Here is a 21,927-nt window from a genome sequence, read left to right as displayed (position 1 = left end):
AGAAGTGAAAGAGATGCTGTAATTAGCTTATTTTCAAGCTTTTCACGATTGAAATGGAACTCTTTAATCATGCGTGTCTGGAACACAGTGTCATTATTATCACAAACAATCAGATAGATTATAATAATGTCAAACACCATCATTTAGGCAGCTTTTTGTCCCTCATTTGGGTGACATACAATTCACTAATTCTGCAGGAACACATGCTCTATCAATCAACATATCGCAAACTGCAACATAAGTAATGATAGGAAAGGCATAAAATATCCAGACTAAACTTTTCTTTCTCAAATCTCCGTATAATTTTATATAATCTTTTTGGTATAACCCTCACTTTACATAAACAGAGGTTTTTTTTTTAGTATTTGGGATTATTCAGATTACATGTGGCTTAATGGTAAACTTGTCTAACTAGGATTGCCTACATAAGTAAGGCCATGGTTAGATAAGCATATAAAAATTGTGAAAATTTCATCCAGAAAACTTGGAGGATTTTCATTTGTAGTCATTCTTGTGTATTTAACATCAATGTGACATTCGCATTTGTATTTATACATCAACATTTTAAAATGGACCTGATCAAACACAGTTTACAAGGCTTTAGATAGCAATGTATTCGTAATAATCGGATGCAAAACACATATTCTTTTGGGGAACTAATTTATGCACATCCATAGACTTTTTAGTGAGCGAGTTTTATCCAATATATATATAAGAGAATAGTGTATGCACTTAGTCTATGTGAAAAACTTGAACAGTTCACAGGTCCATGTGAACTCATCTGAGATGAATTTATAATGCCTTGAAAAAGTATTGCTACCCAATAAAGGCTAGTTTCACACAAGCGTATTTTACATGCAGCGCACGGCGCCGCTAAGCCCCTCCCCCTGCCCACCCCGTCCGGTCATCTCTTCCTACTATCGCACACGGCCGCATGCGATCTGCGCACCCTATCTTTAGCATAGGGTGCGCAGACCGTGTGCTGGCCGTGCGCTAGCAGGATTTTTGCGTGCGCTGTGCACTTTTGAAGGTGCGCCGGTGTGCGCCGAATGCAGCATGCTGCATTTTGGCGCGCTTGGCACACTTTCAAAAGTGTGCAGCGCACGCAAAAATCCTACTAGCACACAGCCAGCACACGGTCTGCGCACCCTATGCTAAAGATAGGGTGCACTGATCGCATGCGGCTGTGTGCGATAGTAGGAGGAGATGACCAGACGGGGTGGGCAGGGGGCGGGGCTTAGGGGTGCCGTGCGCTGCATGTAAAATATGCTAGTGTGAAACTAGCCTAACTTGTCCACATTTTTTTCAAGATACACCAGCAAATTTAAGTTTAGTTAGTTGGGATTTTATGTGATAGCAAGTATTTGTGAAGTGTATAGAAAATGATACAAGGTGTTCTAAATATTTTAAAAATATAAATTTGAACATTGTGATGTGCATTTGCATTCAGCCATCCCCCCAAGCAAATACTTTGTAGGAGTAACTTTCACTGCAATTACTTCTGCAAATCTTTGAAGGTATGTCTCCACAAGCTTTGCATATCTAATGGATGAATTTCTTTACAAACTAACTCCAACTCAGTGAGATTGGATGGAGACTTCTGATCAGCAAATTTCAATTCTTTCCACAAATTCTCAATGGGAATTAGATTTGGAGTTTGACTGTGCCATTCAAACACATGAAAATATATTGATCTCAAGTATTCCATACTGTAGCTCTGACAGTATGTTTAGGGTTATGGTTCTGTTGTAAGGTGAACCTGCACCCAAGTCTCAAGTCTTTTGTGGTCTCTAACAAGTTTTCTTCAGGAATGCCTTGTATTTAGCTCCATCCATCTTCCCATAAACTCTGACCAGCTTCTTGGTCCCTGCTGAAGAGAAGCCTCACCACAGCATAATACTGCCACCACCATGTTTGATGGTAGGGATGGTGTTTTTAGAGTGATATGCAGTGTTAATTTTCTACCATACATATAATTTTTCCCAAAAAGTTCTACTTTGGTCTCATCTGACATGAACACTTGCTAGTTTTGTCCCCTATTTGGCTTTTGAAAACTTCAAACAGGACTTCTTATGCAGAGAGAAACAAATTGTGAAACCAGCTCACCTACATTGATATGCTGCTTGCTGAAGCAGAAGATTTTGTTACAGCTTCTCAAAATGCAATCCATTTATTAAAGCATTTTTAAAATTTGATGGCAGAAAAAGGTTCACATGACAAAGAATGTGGCAACGCATTTCAAACACTCACACGCGTCCTTTTTCAAAGCTATTTCAAAGGATATCTCATGATTTGTTTTTAAAAAATATTTCCTTCTTGATAATCTTCTATAAAGGATAAATATGTGGAGTAAATGACTAACTGTTGTTCTGTGGACAGATTCTTCAACCTGAGTTGTGGCTCTCTGCAACTCCTCTGTTAAGGGGAGAATATATGGCATATGAATATATACAAGAATCAAAATTTTACCAATATTTGGATGCTTTGCTGAATAATAGGATCATGTAGCTTTAAGATATTTCTGATCTTCTAAGACTTATTTCTGTATTGTAGAACCCATCTAGCTTCATCGAAACTGGGTGGACTAGGGTGGATTAGGATAGAAACAATAATTATGTGCGTAATCATTATATAGTAGATATAAGACATATGAGATCATATGAGATCAATAATATTTTGCTATTTGGGGTAATCAGTAATTTGGAAAGAATTTATGATGTAATGGAATGAGACAGCTTGATTTTTGCTATAAAATGTTGTACACTTCTGGAAATAAATTAGAAATCATTTGAGAGACAATTGCTTGCATTTGTCCTGATTTCTCCGGCCGGCCGTAAGACCCCCACATTCAATTTGGAAGCAGACAATTAAGATGACGACACACGCATATTGTGTGCAATATGAGGTAATGGGGTAATCAGTAATTTGGAAAGAATTTATGATGTAATGGAATGAGACAGCTTGATTTTTGCTATAAAATGTTGTACACTTCTGGAAATAAATTAGAAATCATTTGAGAGACAATTGCTTGCATTTGTCCTGATTTCTCCGGCCGGCCGTAAGACCCCCACATTCAATTTGGAAGCAGACAATTAAGATGACGACACACGCATATTGTGTGTTTGACGTCCAACGAGGGGCTAGGACGAAAGTTCGAACCTGACCAGCCGCAAAGAAGACCTCCAATCTTGGACCTTACCACTCGAGGGTGGAGATGTGCACCTACTACTAGGTAAGAAAATTATTCATCTTACCTATAACCCTCCAGTGTTTCCGTGCTGAGATAAAGGTCAGTCGGCTGTCAAATTCGGACATAGTGACCAATCTGACAAGCCCTAGCACCAAAAACCCACCCTGGTCACGATTTCCTTAATTGTCTACTTTATCTGCTTTGCTTCTCTGCTTTGCTGTTTTGGTTATTTGCATACGTGATTGTTACGTCAGCCAGCCTGAAAAAGAAAAAGGAAGAAAAAATATAGATAGGGAGACTTATTGAGCAAATTCACAGTCACTCTGGTTCCGATCCTGCTCTCGGCTTGACCAATGATCGCAGAAGTCTGAACTGTGTCTCTCCCAGTGGGCAAGTGGGAGTAGGGGCTTGATTACTCTGAGTGATTTTCCAACCTCTAAGTGGTTGATGACTTCTTGCGGGGTTCCCACCGGACATCACCTGGCTAAGGTGATGGTGTTTTAGCTGCAGCATACGTTCATAGGTTATACGGGTGGAAGGGTAATTTTAATTACCGTGTTGATGTGACTGAGTGATTGCTCTCTCCCTGTATGTTTTGCCCAAGTGTAGATTTTTCATCTCTACAAATCAGGCTGGCATATAGATAGGTAAATTGTGAAGTGTTTTGGTGTCAAGGATTTGCAGTATTTGATGTTAGTGCCAGTTTTGAATTCATTCTTTCTTTTGTCTTTTGTATTGTGTATGATTTGCTGGCAGGAGGCGTACTAGCATGTGGTTAAAACTTTTGAATGTATAATATATATATACTAGCTGAAGAGCCTGGCGCTGCCCGGGCATAGTAACTAACTGTGGTTAGTTATAGCAAATTATAATTATCCTCCATCCCATAGTCCCATGCCTGTATACCAATCATACACATCCACGATCCCATAGGCCCATGCCCATATACCCATCATACATATCCTCCATCCCATAGTCAAGTGCCCATATACCCATCATACATCCTTCATCTCATAGTTCCATGCCCATATACCCATCATACATATCCTCCATCCCATAGTCCCGTGCCTATATAACCATCATACATATCCTCCATCCCATAGTCCCGTGCCCATAAAACCCATCATACATATCCGCCATCCCGTAGTCCCGTGTCCATAAACCCATCATGCATATCCTTCATCCCATAGTCGAGCATCCATACACCCATCATACATCCTTCATCTCATAGTCCCATGCCCATATACCCATCATACATATCCTCCATCCCATAGTCCCGTGCCTATATACCATCATAAATATCCTCCATCCCACAGTCCCGTGCCCATATACTCATCATACATATCCGCCATCCCATGGTCCCATGCCCATATACCCATCATGCATATCCTCCATCCCATAGTTGAGTGTCCATATACCCATCATACATCCTTCATCTCATAGTCCCATGCCCATATACCCATCATACATATCCTCCATCCCATAGTCCCGTGCCTTTATACCCATCATACATATCCTCCATCCCATAGTCCCGTGCCCATATACCCATCATACATATCCGCCATCCCATAGTCCCGTGCCCATATACCCGTCATACATATCCTCCATCGCATAGTCCAGTGCGCATATACCCATCACACATCCTCCATCCCATAGTCCCATGCCCATATACCCATCATACATATTCTCCATCCCATAGTCCCATGCCCATATACCCATCATACATATTCTCCATCCCATAGTCCCATGCCCATATACCCATCATACATATTCACCATCACATAGTCGAGTGCCCATATATCCATCACACATCCTTCATCTCATAGTCCCATGCCCATATACCCATCATACTTATCCTCCATCCCATAGTCCCGTGCCCATATACCCATCATACATATCCGCCATCTCATAGTCCCGTGTCCATATACCCGTCATACATATCCTCCATCCCATAGTCCAGTGCCCATATACCCATTACTCATCCTCCATCCCATAGTCCCGTGCCCATTTACATATCCGCCATCCCATAGTCCCGTGCCCATATACCCATCAAATATATCCTCCATCCCATAGTCAAGTGCCCATATATCCATCACACATCTTCCATCCCATAGTCCTGTGCCCATATACATATCCGCCATCCCATAGTCCAGTGCCCATATACCCGTCATACATATCCTCCATCCCATAGTCCAGTGCCCATATACCCATCACACATCCTCCATCCCATAGTCAACCATTATGACATCATAATGAGCGGCGGCAGAGCTTGCAACCTATGATGACATCAGCGTCGTCATGGCAAGCATTGTGACATCATAATGAGGGGCGAGGCTTGATACGCACACACTGCTTCCCCAGTATGCAAATAGGGGCATTATGACATCATAATGAGGGGCGGGGCTTGATGCACACACACTTTTTCCCCAGTATGTAGATGGGGCAAATTTATTTGGTGAATTGGAACGCGCGGGGTTAAAATTTTGCCTCACAACATAGCTTTGGACACTCTCGGGGTCCAGACGTGCGACTGTGCCAAATTTTGTGGCTGTAGCTGCGACGGTGCGGATGCCTATCCCGGACATACACACACACACACACACACACACGTACATACATACATACACACTTTGAGCTTTATATATTATTTATATATATATATATATATATATACACTCACTGGCCACTTTATTAGGTACACCTGTCCAACTGTGTGTTAAGACTTAATTTCTAATCAGCCAATCACATGGCGGCAACTCAGTGCATTTAGGCATGTAGACATGGTCAAGACAATCTCCTGCAGTTCAAACCGAGCATCAGTATGGGGAAGAAAGGTGATTTGAGTGCCTTTGAACGTGGCATGATTGTTGGTGCCAGAAGGGCTGGTCTGAGTATTTCAGAAACTGCTGATCTACTGGGATTTTCACGCACAACCATCTCTAGGGTTTACAGAGAATGGTCCGAAAAAGAAAAAAAATCCAGTGAGCGGCAGTTCTGTGGGCGGAAATGCCTTGTTGATGCCAGAGGTCAGAGGAGAATGGGCATACTGGTTCGAGCTGATAGAAAGGCAACAGTGACTCAAATTGCCACCCGTTACAACCAAGGTAGGCAGAAGAGCATCTCTGAACGCACAGTGCGTCGAACTTTGAGGCAGATGGGCTACAGCAGCAGAAGACCACACTGGGTACCACTCCTCTCAGCTAAGAACAGGAAACTGAGGCTACAATTTGCACAAGCTCATCGAAATTGGACAGTAGAAGATTGGAAAAACGTTGCCTGGTCTGATGAGTCTCGATTTCTGCTGCGACATTCGGATGGTAGGGTCAGAATTTGTCGTAAACAACATGAAAGCATGGATCCATCCAGCCTTGTATCAACGGTTCAGGCTGGTGGTGGTGGTGTCATGGTGTGGGGAATTTTTTCTTGGCACTCTTTGGGCCCCTTGGTACCAATTGAGCATCGTTGCAACGCCACAGCCTACCTGAGTATTGTTGCTGACCATGTCCATCCCTTTATGACCACAATGTACCCAACATCTGATGGCTACTTTCAGCAGGATAATGCGCCATGTCATAAAGCTCGAATCATCTCAGATTGGTTTCTTGACCATGACAATGAGTTCACTGTACTCAAATGGCCTCCTCAGTCACCAGATCTCAATCCAATAGAGCATCTTTGGGATGTGGTGGAATGGGAGATTCGCATCAGGGATGTGCAGCCGACAAATCTGCGCCAACTGTGTGATGCCATCATGTCAATATGGTCCAAAATCTCTGAGGAATGCTTCCAGCACCTTGTTGAATCTCTGCCACGAAGAATTGAGGCAGTTCTGAAGGCAAAAGGGGGTCCAACCCGTTACTAGCATGGTGTACCTAATAAAGTGGCCAGTGAGTGTATATATATGTTGTGAAATTAGAGAGTTGGTTAAACTGGTTTGTTTTGTATACTTTATAATTATAAGGTTAGTCTAGTTGTTAAAACTTGTTCAGGTAGAGAGAGAATTCCTTGAATGGTAATTGCTTTGATTTGTACAGATATCTCTGTGAGATTTGAAGTCCATTGTTATTTTTTTGTTGGTTAATGTTTTACTAATGTCACTACATTTCTCTGTGAAACGGTTTTTTTAAATGTTTTAAAGCAAAAGTGTTAAGGAAAAATACATTTCAATAATTTATCTGATTACGCAGTTTCTGGATACACAAGAATTGTGAAATATTTTGGTGGTAATTGGCTAATTCCCTATATCACTGTTTTTCAAGATAGCTGGATATCACTGAAGACCCCTTTTACTCAGACATAAGGAGTATATATATACAACTTTTACAGGCACATATCCAACTGCTCATAATTCTGTGGGAATTTGTTTCAAGACGCACACATATGTTTTTCAGATGTATTCAGAATTCAGATGATAGAAGGGGTGGGAGTAGTCAGTCGATATTTATAAGACAGACATGACCCATAGTGGAGCGAGGAAAGAAAACGTATGTTAAGAAACCCTCTGATCCCAAGGGGAGGAGGATTAGATAAGGAATGGAAGAAAGTGTTAATGATTAGAAAGCAGCATTCTAGCCTCAGGTACTATGAGGTCTTACAACAGGACCCTGAAGCATTTTATAAGATGGCAGAGGAAGTTAGGAAAAAAGGGATGAGGAGAGAAATATAACAAGATTGCTGAATTTTATGCAAAACAAATATTTACACAGGAAGATGTGTCAGTTGCAATATCTGCATTACATTCATTTATGCTTCTTATATACATTCCCGATGACTGGACATGTGCCAGCTGTCAAACACAGAATGCAGAATATCGTGAGGCTTGTTCTGACTGTCAGATGACCAATCCAAGTAGCCCTATCTTCTTACCTTCTTTCCAACCATTTATATAGATGGGACGTCTTATGCTACACCCTGTCCAGCATCCACTATAGCTCCATTAATTAATGTAGTTTATGAAAAGAATAATGAAGAAAAAGATGAATATGACATGGAGGTATATAATTAAGTAGAACTTTGAAGACAGCAAATAAATAGCTCAGACTGATAATCTACTGTATTTATCGTTATATGGTGGGGGGACATAATTATCATCATCATCATCATCTTTTAAGCCTCAAAGCTCATACTTTTTTACACAATCTACCCCCCACAAGGATTCCTGGAAATACCAGGAGACAGATACCCTAGTAAGCAGCTTGCCAGACCCACATTTTCCAGGATGTCATGCAGGCAAAAGGAGAACCTGTGGATAGTTTCTTCCACCAATGTAACAAAAAGTTTCTGGATCTCTGATTTGAAATGCAAATTAGTCACCAGTTGGAAGAAGCTTTGACACCCACCAACACCTAGCTCCAGATTTTAATAGGGTACTGGCATACTGATTCCACAACCCATGAAAGTATTTATACTCCTAGTCCACAAAATATGAGAGAGAAACAATATTTCTCACCCACATAGAGGTTGAGGATATTCCGCTCAAATTACTGGTGGGTTCCGATGCAGTCAGAAGTGTAATCAGGGATATTGATCTATTTGCTGCAGAAGTATATGGTCTCCTCCCTCTACAAGACAATTCTGTAGATCAGGTTGATGTTGAAACTGATGGCACTGATCCCAGACTCGCTGTGGGCATGATGCCCGGAAAATAATGGCAGGTTGAAAATCCAGTTTGTAAAGGTGGGGCCGAAGCCAGGAGCTCTGCTACCAAGGAAATTGCAATACTCATTTTTCATTTCACAATCTGTAATTATTTTTATCAAGTTCTGCATGATACATGACTTGTGTGCTGTCAATGAAGTCATAGTACTGAACATGTCTGTGATGCCAAAACCACACACTCTGTTTATTATCAAGTCTATTTATTTTTCTATGTTTACGGTGATTGAAGTGGCCGATGCCTTTTCTTCAGTTTACCCCTACATGCTGCAAGCCAGTACCTGTTTGTTTTCACACATGAGGGCCAGCAATATACTTGGACTATGATGCCTCAAGGGGCACAGTATAGCCTCTCTATGTTCACCTGAGCCATGACCACGGTCCTGGAGCCCTGGAAGAAGACACATCCCACTGCCACTTTTTACAATATACAGATGACCTCCTCCCCTGACTGAAGACAGCCAAGCCAATACTACTTTTCTACACATGCAACCTTTTTCTAACTATTTTAAGGTTAACTAAAGAAGGCAACAATGGGTTTTTTATGCTAAATTGCAATCACATTTCCACAGTTCTAGGACTGCCAGGCTTTACTGAACTGTTCTGCCCGTTTGTCATGAAGAAGCCTGACAATGCAACTGGAGTCCTAACACAGCTTCATATATTAAGACAACGCCCTCCTGGCTACTACTCTCCAAGACTTGACCCAGTGGCTCGTGGAGTCCCAACCTGCATGAGAACCGTGTTTGCAACCCACCTGTGCTGGACAAAGCTTCTGACATTCTTATGGGTCACCAATTGAAGATCCTGGCCCAAAGCACCTATGTCTGCAATGCACTACTCTGCTCCCAGACAACGTCACCATCTCCAGATGTGCTGTCCAGCTACTCTCCTATCTCTGCCAGAGGGGGGAGGAAGATGGAGGATGAAAACCACATCTCTGACACATTAGTGGAAGAGGTAGTTGACTCTGAAATGGCTCAACGCAATTGTCTCGTTGTCATGAGGCAAGAGAACACCTGGAAGATCTTGACCTGGCGCTCTTTGTGGATAGACCAAGGTATGCAGACCAAGGAGGCCGTTTGCACACTGGTATAGCAGTAGCCACAGAAGATACATGCTGCCAGCAAAACCACTGTCTACATCCAATAGGCAGGACTGCGGGCCTTGACAGAAGCATACAAGAGGTCCACTCAACATGAAGCTATCAAGATCAATCTGGAGGGAAAGAGACTTCATCATGGCTAACGGAATGCCGGTCAGACACCACAAAGCCATACAAGAACTAATGGAGTCCTTGTTGATGCCAGGAAGAGTTGCGGTGGTAAAAGTAAAAGCACACACACTGCAGACACTTCAAGGGAAGCAGTGGGCAACAGACTAGTTGAAGTAACAGAAATAGAAGCAGCAGTAATACCGCTAGACACAGACGCAGAGGAGAAGGGATAACCCTTTAAAAAGATGTTCTGACACTCCAGAAACAAGCATCCAAAGAAGAAAAGAAGAAATGGACCTAAGATGAAATACGCCTAAGTATGAACAAGGAAAATTTAAGGCCTCGAACAAAACTCTACATACTTGATGCTACACAGGAAACAGGGAAGTCACAGCCAGCATAAGAGTTTAGTCTTTCCGTGGGTCACACAAACACACACACACACACACAAATACACACACACACACTAGCAGGTCCAACAAAATTCAGCTCTATAAGATTCTACTTGTAAATATTCACAGTTTGGGATTATACTTTGCTCCCTATAGTTGTCTATATGCACACTAAGTTTAAAAACGTGACTAAAATATATTTTCGAGTCTTTTCATCCATCCCAGATCCTGAGGACCTAGGAATCCACCAGATTTTGCCCGATGACTGAGTCCTCATCACAAAGAGGTTCAACAGACATACCTTTGAACCGAGAAATGACAGCCCGTTCCAAGTCCTGTCAACTATCACAGCAGTCCATGGGTCCATGTTTTTTATTGTGATGAGATGCCAGATCCAGAGACTAGTGGCAACCACCACTCTTCAGCCATCTGATATTTATCCTTTTTCTAGCCCAAGGGGTGGTCAATTATTAAGGGGTAGTCACTCATGAGAAGGGTATACTGACATTCTGGTATAATGTCTCCACCCCAAGAGTAACATATCAATTTGACTACTGTCTCATAGTAGAATGTCCAGGTCCCATGGCACAATTTGACATCTGGTTAAGTACCCAATTCATCTGTGTCACCACAGCTTAAAGGGGGGAAGGGTCAAACTGTGAGGATTGGTCACTTGTTTGGTGGCACACTGGTGAAAGTGACTGGAGACATCAACCAGTCCAGGCCCTACGATGCAGAGACAAATGGGGAATAAGTCTATTAATCTGTATGACTCTGTCCAAAGCCCCTTTTAAAGGCCAGAGAGCCCTTCCAGACCTACCCATCACTGCCACTCAGTACCCCAAGGAGGGATGTATAGTTCTGTACCTCACCATTGAGAACCCCCCCAGAAAATGACCAAGGGTTATATGTATTATGCTCAAGTACTAAACTTGTTAGGGAAAATGGTGACAAAAAAGGTACATTTTTGCTAAGAAGCATAGATACCAGTGGGGACACACAGGGGGTACCTGACAAATTCAAAGTCGAGAATAAGACAGCAGTTGTGTTTAAACTCACCATCCCCGTAAATAAGAATGCAAAGTGGATAAAATACCTATACTATAATCAACAATGGTTTATAAAATTCACTGGGGATGCCATAAAGGCAATTATTGACTCACAAAGTTTGGAATAGCTGTTTTATGTGTTTTAATTATTGTAGCCATAATTCTATGCTGCTTAGATCCATGCCTTAAGAAGATGATGGTGAAAACCATGGAAACTACAGTAATGACTATTCATGCCGATTTTGAAGATCCCCTACATGAAGGACGCTCCTATGAAACCATGCAAGCACCACCTCCGGAATATGCCTGCCTGAAGCAAACCAACGAGGGAGAGTCCAGGATCTGACTTCCTCCTGTGCAAGGTCCGTTAGGAGAGGGTCCATCTACTAGAGATGGGTCATCTCGTGTATACGGTGAAGATTAGTTAGTTAGGTTCCTGCATTATTGAGATAGGTAGGCCGGGTGGACAGATCGATAGGTTCGACGAGATTAGGATTTTGATTTTGCATATTTCCAAAGGAGGGACTGTTAAGGGGAGAATATATGGCATATAAATATATACAAGAATCAAAATTCTACCATTATTTTGATGCTTTGCTGAATAATAGAATCATGTAGCTTTAAAATATTTCTGATCTTCTAAGACTTATTTCTGTATTGTAGAACCCACCTGGCTTCATCGAAACTGGGTGGACTAGGGTGGACTAGGATAGAAACAATAATTATGTGCGTAATCACTATATAGTAGATATAGGACATATGAAATTATATGAGATCAATAATAATTTTCTATTTGGGGTAATCAGTAATTTGGAAAGAATTTATGATGTAATGGAAAGAGACAGCTTGATTTTTGCTATAAAATGTTGCACACTTCTGGAAATAAATCAGAAATCATTTGAGAGACAATTGCTTGCATTTGTCCCAATTTCTCCGGCCGGCCGTAAGACCCCACATTCAATTTGGAAGCAGACAATTAAGATGACGACACACGCATTTTATGTGCTATATCACTCTAGAGAGACCATGAGCCTCTTGGTTGCTTCTCTAATTAGTGCTCTCCTTACTTTGGATGTCAGTTTTGATGGATGGCCATGTATTGGTAGGTATTCAGTTGTGCCATATTCTTTCTATATTTGGATGATGGATTGAACAGTGCTCCATGAGATGTACAGAGTTTAAGTTATTTTTAATAACCCAAGCCTGTTTTACTTTTCTCCATAACTTTATCCCTGCCTTGTCTGGTGTGTTCTTTAGTTTTTATGATGTAGTGTGATTCCTAATATTTCCAAACAAACAACTGAGGCCTTCACTGAATAATTCTAGTTATAATGAAAATAAATTACACACAGGTGGACTCGATTTACTAATTATGTGATTTCTCGAGGCAATCAGTCAATCAGGATTATATTTAGGATTATATTTAGGGGTACCAGACTACAGGGGGCTGAATACAAATGCATGTCACAATTTTCAAATTTATATTTTTTAAATATTTAGAAAACCATATATAATTTTCTTTATAATTCACAAATACTTACAGTATTACTTTTTGTAGGTACATCACATAAAATATCATTAATATACGTTTAAGTTTGTGGTTGTAACATGAAAATATGTGGAAAAATATTAATATTTTTTCTAGGCACTGTACATTGGTTAGTGTGCTGTCAGAAATTTACTTTAGCAGCATATGTCCATATAATATCCTTGTTTGAATAAGCCTAAAAGATATACGAACTAAGAGTAAAAATCAGCACACTGAACATGTCTATGTCATAGGTAGCCCTACACAATAGAAGCTGAACACAACATTATTATCACAGTGCACCTCACTATTCATTTGATTGACATCCTACTAGCACATTTACATTCACCACTTGAGTAAACCAGTGAGTCAGTTAACACAGAGGAAAGTGGGGCTGGCAGGGAATAGTATCAGGGAGGCAAAGGCTTGGGGAATCCTGTGAGATTCTCTGAATGCTTAAGCTTCATCTGCATATGAATTAAAGCAGATGTTTCATTTAGAGAGCAACAGATTGCATAAGTAAAAGTATTGATGATATTATGTTTCAGAGACCATTTAAAAAGTTCTGACAGATTTGAATTAAATATGGTTTGTAAGTTAAATATATGTTTTAATGATTTTATTATTTTTCTAATTTTTTGTCTATCTATCATCTATCTATCTAGGGTTCATTTTAGTCTTATATTTTATGTTCTTTTCAACAGACACATGAATATGACAAGTAATAAGATGGAGGAAAAGAGCAGTGTTATCGCATACTAGTGTAAGAGGGTGGCAGGTCCCCTCAGTTGCACCTTCTCCTTCTCCTTGTGGGCCCCTGTGCACCTTATATAAATATGTTCTTAATGTATTGTCTACGTGCTGTACTTGTGATGCCTTGTATTGTGGATGTTCCCTTTAATTACCTTTGTATCTGTGATGTCAATTTACTGCCTGAAGTTATGTAGGGACAGCTAATGGTAAACTTTGTGGGCTGGACTTGCAGCTTCAGGGGAAATAGAAGCTACTGCTTCCTGTCAGAAGCTAGGGTACGCTAGTCCAGAGCGGACGTGCTGAATAGACTGGGCACTGTCAGACTCCTGGAGGACAGAGGACTAAAATGAACCCCAAGGACTAAAGAGGCCCTATGGACTAAGGGAGAACTAAGGACTGCAACATGAGCCCCAGGACTCTGGAAGGGCCCCCCCGCTGAAGGGGTTTTAAGCACCCAGATCCCAGCATGTGGACTACTGTACATCTTCGGCTGCTGCAGCTGCTGTGGGTGCAGCTGTGGAGAGTGTCAGGGAGAGATCAGGAATCCAGTGCTGTACTCTTTTCTTTCTATTCCATCCCTGTTCATTAAAAGTTATTCCATGTTGGATAACAGTTGCCTTCTTGGACTCTAATTCACCTGAACTACCATGGCTGGAGAAAGAAGAAGGTACACTGTGGGAAAAGCTGTGTCGGTCCCGTCTATTTATATACAAGGGACAAGGAGGGGTGCTTTCTGACTGTTTGCTCAATACATGCTGTCTGTGAACCGTGCCTTTAAATAACTCAGCAATAACTACCCCACCGTTGCCCTTGTTACACTGTGATTGGTGAATCCTGTTTAATCTGCTGTAGCAAGGTGTTTTCTTTCATTGTATTTCTGGCTGTGATGTTAACCCCCTTAAGGACCAAGCCATTTTGTAGGTTAAAGACCAGGCCTTAATTTTGAAATCGGACCACTGTCACTTTATGTGCTTATAACTCTGGAACGCTTCAACGGATACCGCTGATTCTGAGACTGTTTTTTCATGACATATTGTACATCATGTCAGTGGTAAAATTTCTTCGATATGACTAGTGTTTATTTATGAAACAAATGAAAATCTGGTGAAAATTTTAAAAAATTTACAATTTTCAAACTTTTAATTTTTATGCACTTCAAACAGAGAAATATATCACACAAAATAGTTAATAAATAACATTTCCAACATGTCTACTTTACATCTGCACAAATTTTGGAAACAAATTTTTTTTTCATTAGGAAGTTATAAGGGTTAAAATTTGACCAGCAATTTCTCATTTTTCCAACAAAATTAACAAAAGCATTTTTTTAGGGACCACATCACATTTGAAGTCACTTTAAGGTGCCTATATGCCAGAAAATACCCCAAAGTGACACCATTCTAAGAACAGCACCCCTCAAGGTACTCAAAACCACATTCATGAAGTTTATTAACCCTTCAGGTGCTTCACAAGAAATGAAGCAATGTGGAAAGAAAAAATGAACATTTAACTTTTTTTCACAAAATTTTTACTTTGGACACAATTTTTTTTATTTTCTCAAGGGTATCAAGAGAAAATGAACCACAAAATTTGTTGTGCAATTGCTTCTGAATACGTTGATACCCCATATGTGGTATAAAACTACTATTTGGGAGCATGGTGGGACTTGGAAGGGAAGGAGCACCATTCGACTTTTGCAAAGTAAAATTGGCTGAAATTAGTAGTGGACGCCATGTTGCATTTGAAGAGCCCCTTATATGCCTAAACAGTGGAAACCCCCCACAAGTGACCCCATTTTGAAAACTAGACACCTCAAGTAATTTATCTAGATATGTGGTGAGCATCTTGAACCACCAGGTGCTTCACAGAAGTTTATGACATCGAGCCGAAAAAATAAATAATCATATTTTTACAACAAAACGTGTGTTTTACTCCCAAATTTTGCATTTTTAGAAGTATAAAAAGAGAAAATGCACCATACAATTTGTTGTGCAATTTCTGCTGAATTAGATGATACCCCATATGTGGTAGAAAATTGCTATTTGGGTGCACGGTGGGACTTGGAAGGGAAGGAGCACCATTCGACTTTTGCAAAGTAAAATTGGCTGAAATTATTAGTGGACGCCATGTTGCATTTGAAGAGCCCCTGATATGCCTATACAGTGGAAACCCCCCACAAGTGACCCCATTTTGAAAACTAGACACCTCAAGGAATTTATCTAGATATGTGGTGAGCACCTTGAACCTCCAGGTGCTTCACAGAAGTTTATGACATTGAGCCGAAAAAATAAATAATCATATTTTTACCACAAAACGTGTGTTTTACTCCCAAATTTTGCATTTTTAGAAGGATAAAAAGAGAAAATGCACTTTACAATTTGTTGTGCAATTTCTCCTGAATAAGCCAATACCCCATATGTGGTGGAAAATTACTATTTGAGTGCACGGTGGGGCTTGGAAGGAAGGAGCACCATTCGACTTTTGCAAAAAAATACTGTAAAAAGTCAATTGGCAGAAGGTGGCAAGGGTAAAAACAAAAAAATTCCAGTTATTCTAGGGATGTATGGTAGCGACGGAAACATTCCCTAATGCAGAGACCAGGCTTATCAGGGCATGTGTCACACTGGTAAATGGTTTCCCTTCTAACTCCATCTTTATAACACACCCTGCATCTCTTTTTGGGTCGCCTTTTTTGGCTGTCGGTGGAACTTGTGAGGGAAAATGCTGACCGGGTATTATTCTGCTGGCCTTGCTGGATAATTCTCCCCCCACCCTCCATTGGACTCCAAATATCACATTTTTTATTACTTTTTCCAGGAACTCAAGGTAAGATCCTTGATTCCCACTTTTTCGGTACAGTACAAATGAATTGTATAGGGCCACTTGGATTAGGTGCATAGCAAGTTTTTTATACCATACACGAGACTTGCGAACAGCACTGTAGGGCTGCAGCATCTGATCTGCAAGGTCCACGCCACCCATAAACTTATTGTAGTCTTGAATACAGACAGGCTTCTGGGCAGATGAACTTGTGCCACGCACAGGGACTTGGCTGCTTCTGTCAGCATGGATTGATGATAACATGAGGACATCTTTTTTGTCTCGAAATTTGACAAGCAGCATGTCCTCATTACAGAGCGACTTATTTTCGCCTGTCTTTAATTTTTGGGAGACAAAAGTCTTGGGCAACTCTCTTTGGTTCCGGCGTATGGTTCCACAGGACACGTTTTTTTTGGCAGACAGGCACCTGAACAGGGGTACACTTGTATAATAATTATCTATGTACAAGTTGTACCCTTTATCTAAAAGGGGATGGACCAGGTCCCACACAATTTTCCCAGCTATATTTAGGGAGGGAGGGCATTCGGGAGGAACAATCTTGGAGTCTTTCCCCTCATACACACGGAATTTGCGTGTGTAGCCAGAGTCGCTTTCACACAACTTATATATTTTCAGTCCGAATCGGGACCTTTTATATGGCAAGTACTGCTTGAAATGCAGCCTGCCCTTGAAAAGGACCAGGGACTCGTCCACACAGATATTTTTTTCGGGGGTATATGTCTGGGAAAATTTATTGTTAAAATAATTTATTAGGGGCCTGACTTTGCAAAGTCGGTCATAGCTGGGGTCTTTGGGAGGGGGGCAATTTGCATTTTCTGTGAAATGTAGAAATCGCAGAATGCTCTCAAATCGTCGCCGGGCCATTACCTCTCTGAACATAGGGGTGTCGTACAGGACATCAGTTGACCAATATGATCTGAGAGTGGGTTTCTTTATCAGACCCATATTGAGAAAAAGGCCAAAAAATTTTACAATATCCGGCAAATCAACAGGTTTCCAGTTACTACCTTTGGAGTAGTTCGATGTGGGGTGGCCAGCAATGAATTGAGCAGCATACAAATTGGTCTGCTCAATCATTAAATTTAATAATTCTTCAGAGAAGAAAATTTTAAAAAAATCTACCTCCCTAAATCCAGCAGTGTCCACATGGACGCCCGTGGCAGAAATAAATTCTGGCACGCACGGAGTGTAGGATTCTGTGGGCACCCAATCATTTGCAGCGGCAGTAGCGCTAGCACGTTCTCGCCCACTGCGCTGTTGCTGATTTTCGTCGTCGCTAGAACTAGCGGACGAGGACGACATCTGCAAAAACTGCTCGTCCGTTTCACTGGCGCTGTCTGTATCCGAACAGATCATGGCGTAAGCCTCATCTGCTGAATACGTATGTGCAGCCATTTCAATCTCCGTCTCTCTCTCTCTCTCTCTCTCTATATATATACTGAATATATGTATTATATATATATGACAGAGGAGATGGGAGGACAGACAGTCCGACTGACAGGAAGACTGGGGTTACGCTGGGAGTGGGATAAAAATTGATTCTGAATTCCACACAGGTCTCTCAGGTTCTAACAGAAGCACAGCTCCAATCTCTAACAATGTCACAGACAGAGTGACAAGATGTAGCTGTGCTGCTGTTTCCCGCATTTGATACACTGCTGTGATTGGATAGTTACAGTTACTATCCAATCACAGCATTCAGAGATGCAGATATGCTGTCATTGGTCCCTGCATCTCTTCACTGTCCTCCAAATGACGTGATCGTTCATGATCAGGCATCAGTAGGGTTATTCAGACAGGGGGCGGTGCTCAGCACTCCCTGGCTGTTCCAATACCACCCCCCAGCTCTCACAGCATCAGGTCAGCAACTTTCATTTTCACTTTCTCCTCTGTTCTGGCAGGAGATCAGCATTTCCTAACAGATCGCACTGTGTTTGGTCAGTCAGATTGACTGACCAATCACAGCTCTCTGGGTGCGGGGTTCGACTGCAAGGGTCCCTGCACCCCTTGCTGTGCCTGTCAGCTGTCATAGACAGCTGTCGGCACTTAACTGTCACTGCTTGTTTACAGGCAGTGACAGTTCAAAGGCATGACGTGCATAGTCCGTCCTGGTGCAGGAAGTTACCTCCTGCTATGACGGACTGTACACGTCAATAGACATTAAGGGGTTAATGAAATTGCTGAAAAGTTTTCTGAAAATAACAATAAAAATGATGACTATTAGTGGACAGTGTTAAAATTACAAGATTTTTTTTAATATTGTTTAATATAGTTATAGAGTGAATTAAAGGAAAACATTGTAAAAAAAAAACATAAAAACCTGATTCATACAATTGAAGGATAGGAAAAAAGTGGTCAAACAATCCGCGCTGCGAATCACTATGAACAATTATTATTACAGTGGTCTTTATTCGACACTTTTCAAAGTTTCACATAACTCCTTCCTCAGGAAAAAACCAAGGTGGCTTTCCTGAGGAAGGAGTTCTGTGAAACTTCGAAACGCGTCGAATAAAGACCACTGTAATAATAATTGTTCATAGTGATTCACAGCGTGGATTGTCTGACCACTTTTTCCTACCCTGCATCTTCTACGTCGGTCCCTCGTTGATCTGTGGTTTTTGCAGCAGCGAATCCTCCATTCTTATTACAAGCTCCATCTGGTGAGTGTATTATTTTCAAATTGGTATATCTACACTGGATAATGCACTATTGCGCTATTTCTCTTCAATAGTATCCCTGATTCATACAATTGGTCATTTTTTGATGGCACGTTCAAACAAGTTCTGGGCTACAAGAGATTGCACTTAGTTAATCTTCATCAATTATAAATACAGGAAAGATGTATATCTTTGTACCGTGTTAGCCAGTGGATAGAAAAATATTCAGGATTGAGAGTCCTCAGTAGTTGATACCTTTTAATGGCTAACTGAAAAGATGGTAATACATTGCAAGCTTTCGAGACAACTCAGGTCTCTTCATCAGGCTAGACTAATACAAAATCTGAAGTCACATATTTATGCACAATACAGCCTAGAAAAAATGCAATAGATAAGACAAGTGACGTGAAGCAGAACTATCAATATGGGAGAGGGAGAAACGTAAATATAAACATTGGACCAGTTCATAGATAAGGAGTCTGGATGTTTTATGGTCCTCTGATTGGGGTCTAGTTCTGTGTTGCCCCGCAAGGTTTTAAAAGGAAATTCCTTAATTGATGTAAAAAGACATAAATCCATGCAACACATTCATTCCAGCACTGAGAGTGTCAAAGTTCGTCATAAATTTGTACTCCCAAACTCGTCTCTCTCTCTGAGAATTGAAGTTACCTTTCAATACCAGTAATTTCATATCCATGCTGCTGTGATCAGAGATACAGAAATGTTTTGCCACAGGTAGATCCATTCTTTTTTCTCTTATTGTGTGACGATGAGCATTCATCCTTGTTCTAAGCTTTTGCCCTGTCTCCCCCACATACAGACCCCCAGTTGGACATTTAGTACAAATAATTAAGTACACCACATTAGATGTAATGCAGGTGAAAGTACCTGGGATCTTGTAGTCCTGATGTGAGTTGGGGATCTTTATCTTGTCCGTGGTCATTATAAATGGACAGGTTTTACATTTTTTCTGGTTGCAAGGAAAGGTTCCTGCAGCTGTTGGAGAGGACAGGGAGCTTCTGACAATGATGCTTCTTAAATTTGGGGGCTGCCTAAAACACAGTAGTGGGGGGTCTGGAAAAATGGATTTTAATCGGGCATTTTTTTGTAGTAAAGGTTGTAATTTCCGTGCAGCTCCCCTTAGCACCTCCAGATTTGGGTTGTAGGTGACTACTAGAGGCACTCGGTTATTTTCTTCTTTAGCTTTGTAATGTAGCAGGTGATTCCTTGACAATCTGGTGGCTCTTGTAATTTGGTTTTCAATTGTTCTTGGATGGTAACCCTGATTCAAAAAGGTCTTTTTGAGGCGACCAAGGTGTTTGTCTCTATCCATGGGGTTGGAACATATACGATTATAATAAATTTTTCCATAAATATTAAAGTACAAAGCTATTTTTAAAGATAACTTTGTTCATTAATTTAGTATGCATGCCTATTTTCTTTTTCAGCTAAAGGAGTTTCCCAAGAATACAAAAGGTAGCCATATCCTAACAAGTGTAATCACTGAGAAGTTTTAGCATACAAGAGACATCTAAATGGCTTCAAACTTATTCTGCAGCAGGACAAGGACCCCAAACATAGAGCCAATATCATTATACTATCTACTGGGTAAAGAAGAACAAGAAGTCCTGGAAGTAATTATATAGCCCCCACAGGGCACTGATTACAATATTAAGTCTATCTGGGATTACATGATGAAAAAAAGGATTTGCGCAAGCCTAAATTCACAGAAGAGCTGTGGTTCAAAGATGGTTGGAACAACCTACCTGAAGAGTTCCTTCAAAACTGTGTGCAAGTGTACCAGGAAGTATTGAGGATTTGATGTTTTTTGAAGGAAAAAGGTGGTCATACCAAAAATTGATTTGATATAGTTTTATCATTTGCTCATTCACATTGAATTTTGTTAATTGATTAAAATATGCAACATTTGTATTTTTGAAAGCATTCTTATATTGAATCATTTTTCCATACTTGACTAAGTCTTTTTCACAGTACTATAGGCCAGTTTTCATTAGTACAACTTGTATCTATGAGATATTTATCATGCATCTTGTCAATATTTCATACATTTTTATGATGGTAATACTCCTAATAGAAGAGAAATAGACAAGGCACTCATACGGTCAAAAATTGGTGGTGCTTAAGTAGGGAATCCAGCCCGTAGTACAAATCGCAGAAAAAACTTGGCACTCAAAGAGAAGTATGGCAAAGCAAAAGTTCCATTCATTGTATCCAGAATTAACGTTAAACGTTTTTTGTCCACATCTGGACCTTCATCAGAACTGGTGGTGAGTGTGATATAGAGATGAGTGACTTTGCCTTTTTTAGGGTCGAGTCGGGTTTCATGAAACCCGAATTTCTCAAAAGTCGGGTCGAACGAAATCGGCCGACTATAGGGAAAAGTCGTAGGCTGACTAAAACACGAAACCCAATGCAAGTCAATGGGGAAGCAAAGTCGGCAGGGAGTGGAGGACAGTAAACACACCTACAGTGCCCATTTCAATGCCAAAAACATCAATTCTTATTACTAAAGCTTGTCAACCTTAATTTACTTCATAATAATATTTACGCATTGAAAACAGGGGGTTATTTGGCTAAAGTTGTGGGGGGAGGTGGGGCTGGCTCCAGGTTTTCGTGTGCCCTGGG

At 40.8% G+C, this 21,927-nt stretch overlaps 1 protein-coding gene across 2 annotated transcripts in view; it reads right to left on the bottom strand.

Annotated features, from left to right (window-relative positions):
- HRH2 (histamine receptor H2) overlaps positions 1–21,927 on the bottom strand; it is a 235,458-nt gene that overhangs the window by 90,929 nt on the left and 122,602 nt on the right. The gene's annotated exons all lie outside the window — the stretch shown is intronic.

This window comes from Dendrobates tinctorius, unplaced genomic scaffold (genome assembly GCF_039654945.1).
Source record: "Dendrobates tinctorius isolate UK_male_01 unplaced genomic scaffold, ASM3965494v1 ptg000001l, whole genome shotgun sequence".
Classification (NCBI taxonomy): Eukaryota; Metazoa; Chordata; class Amphibia; order Anura; family Dendrobatidae; genus Dendrobates; species Dendrobates tinctorius.
Note: the sequence above shows the minus strand (reverse complement) of the source record. Positions and strands in the feature narration are given on the sequence as shown.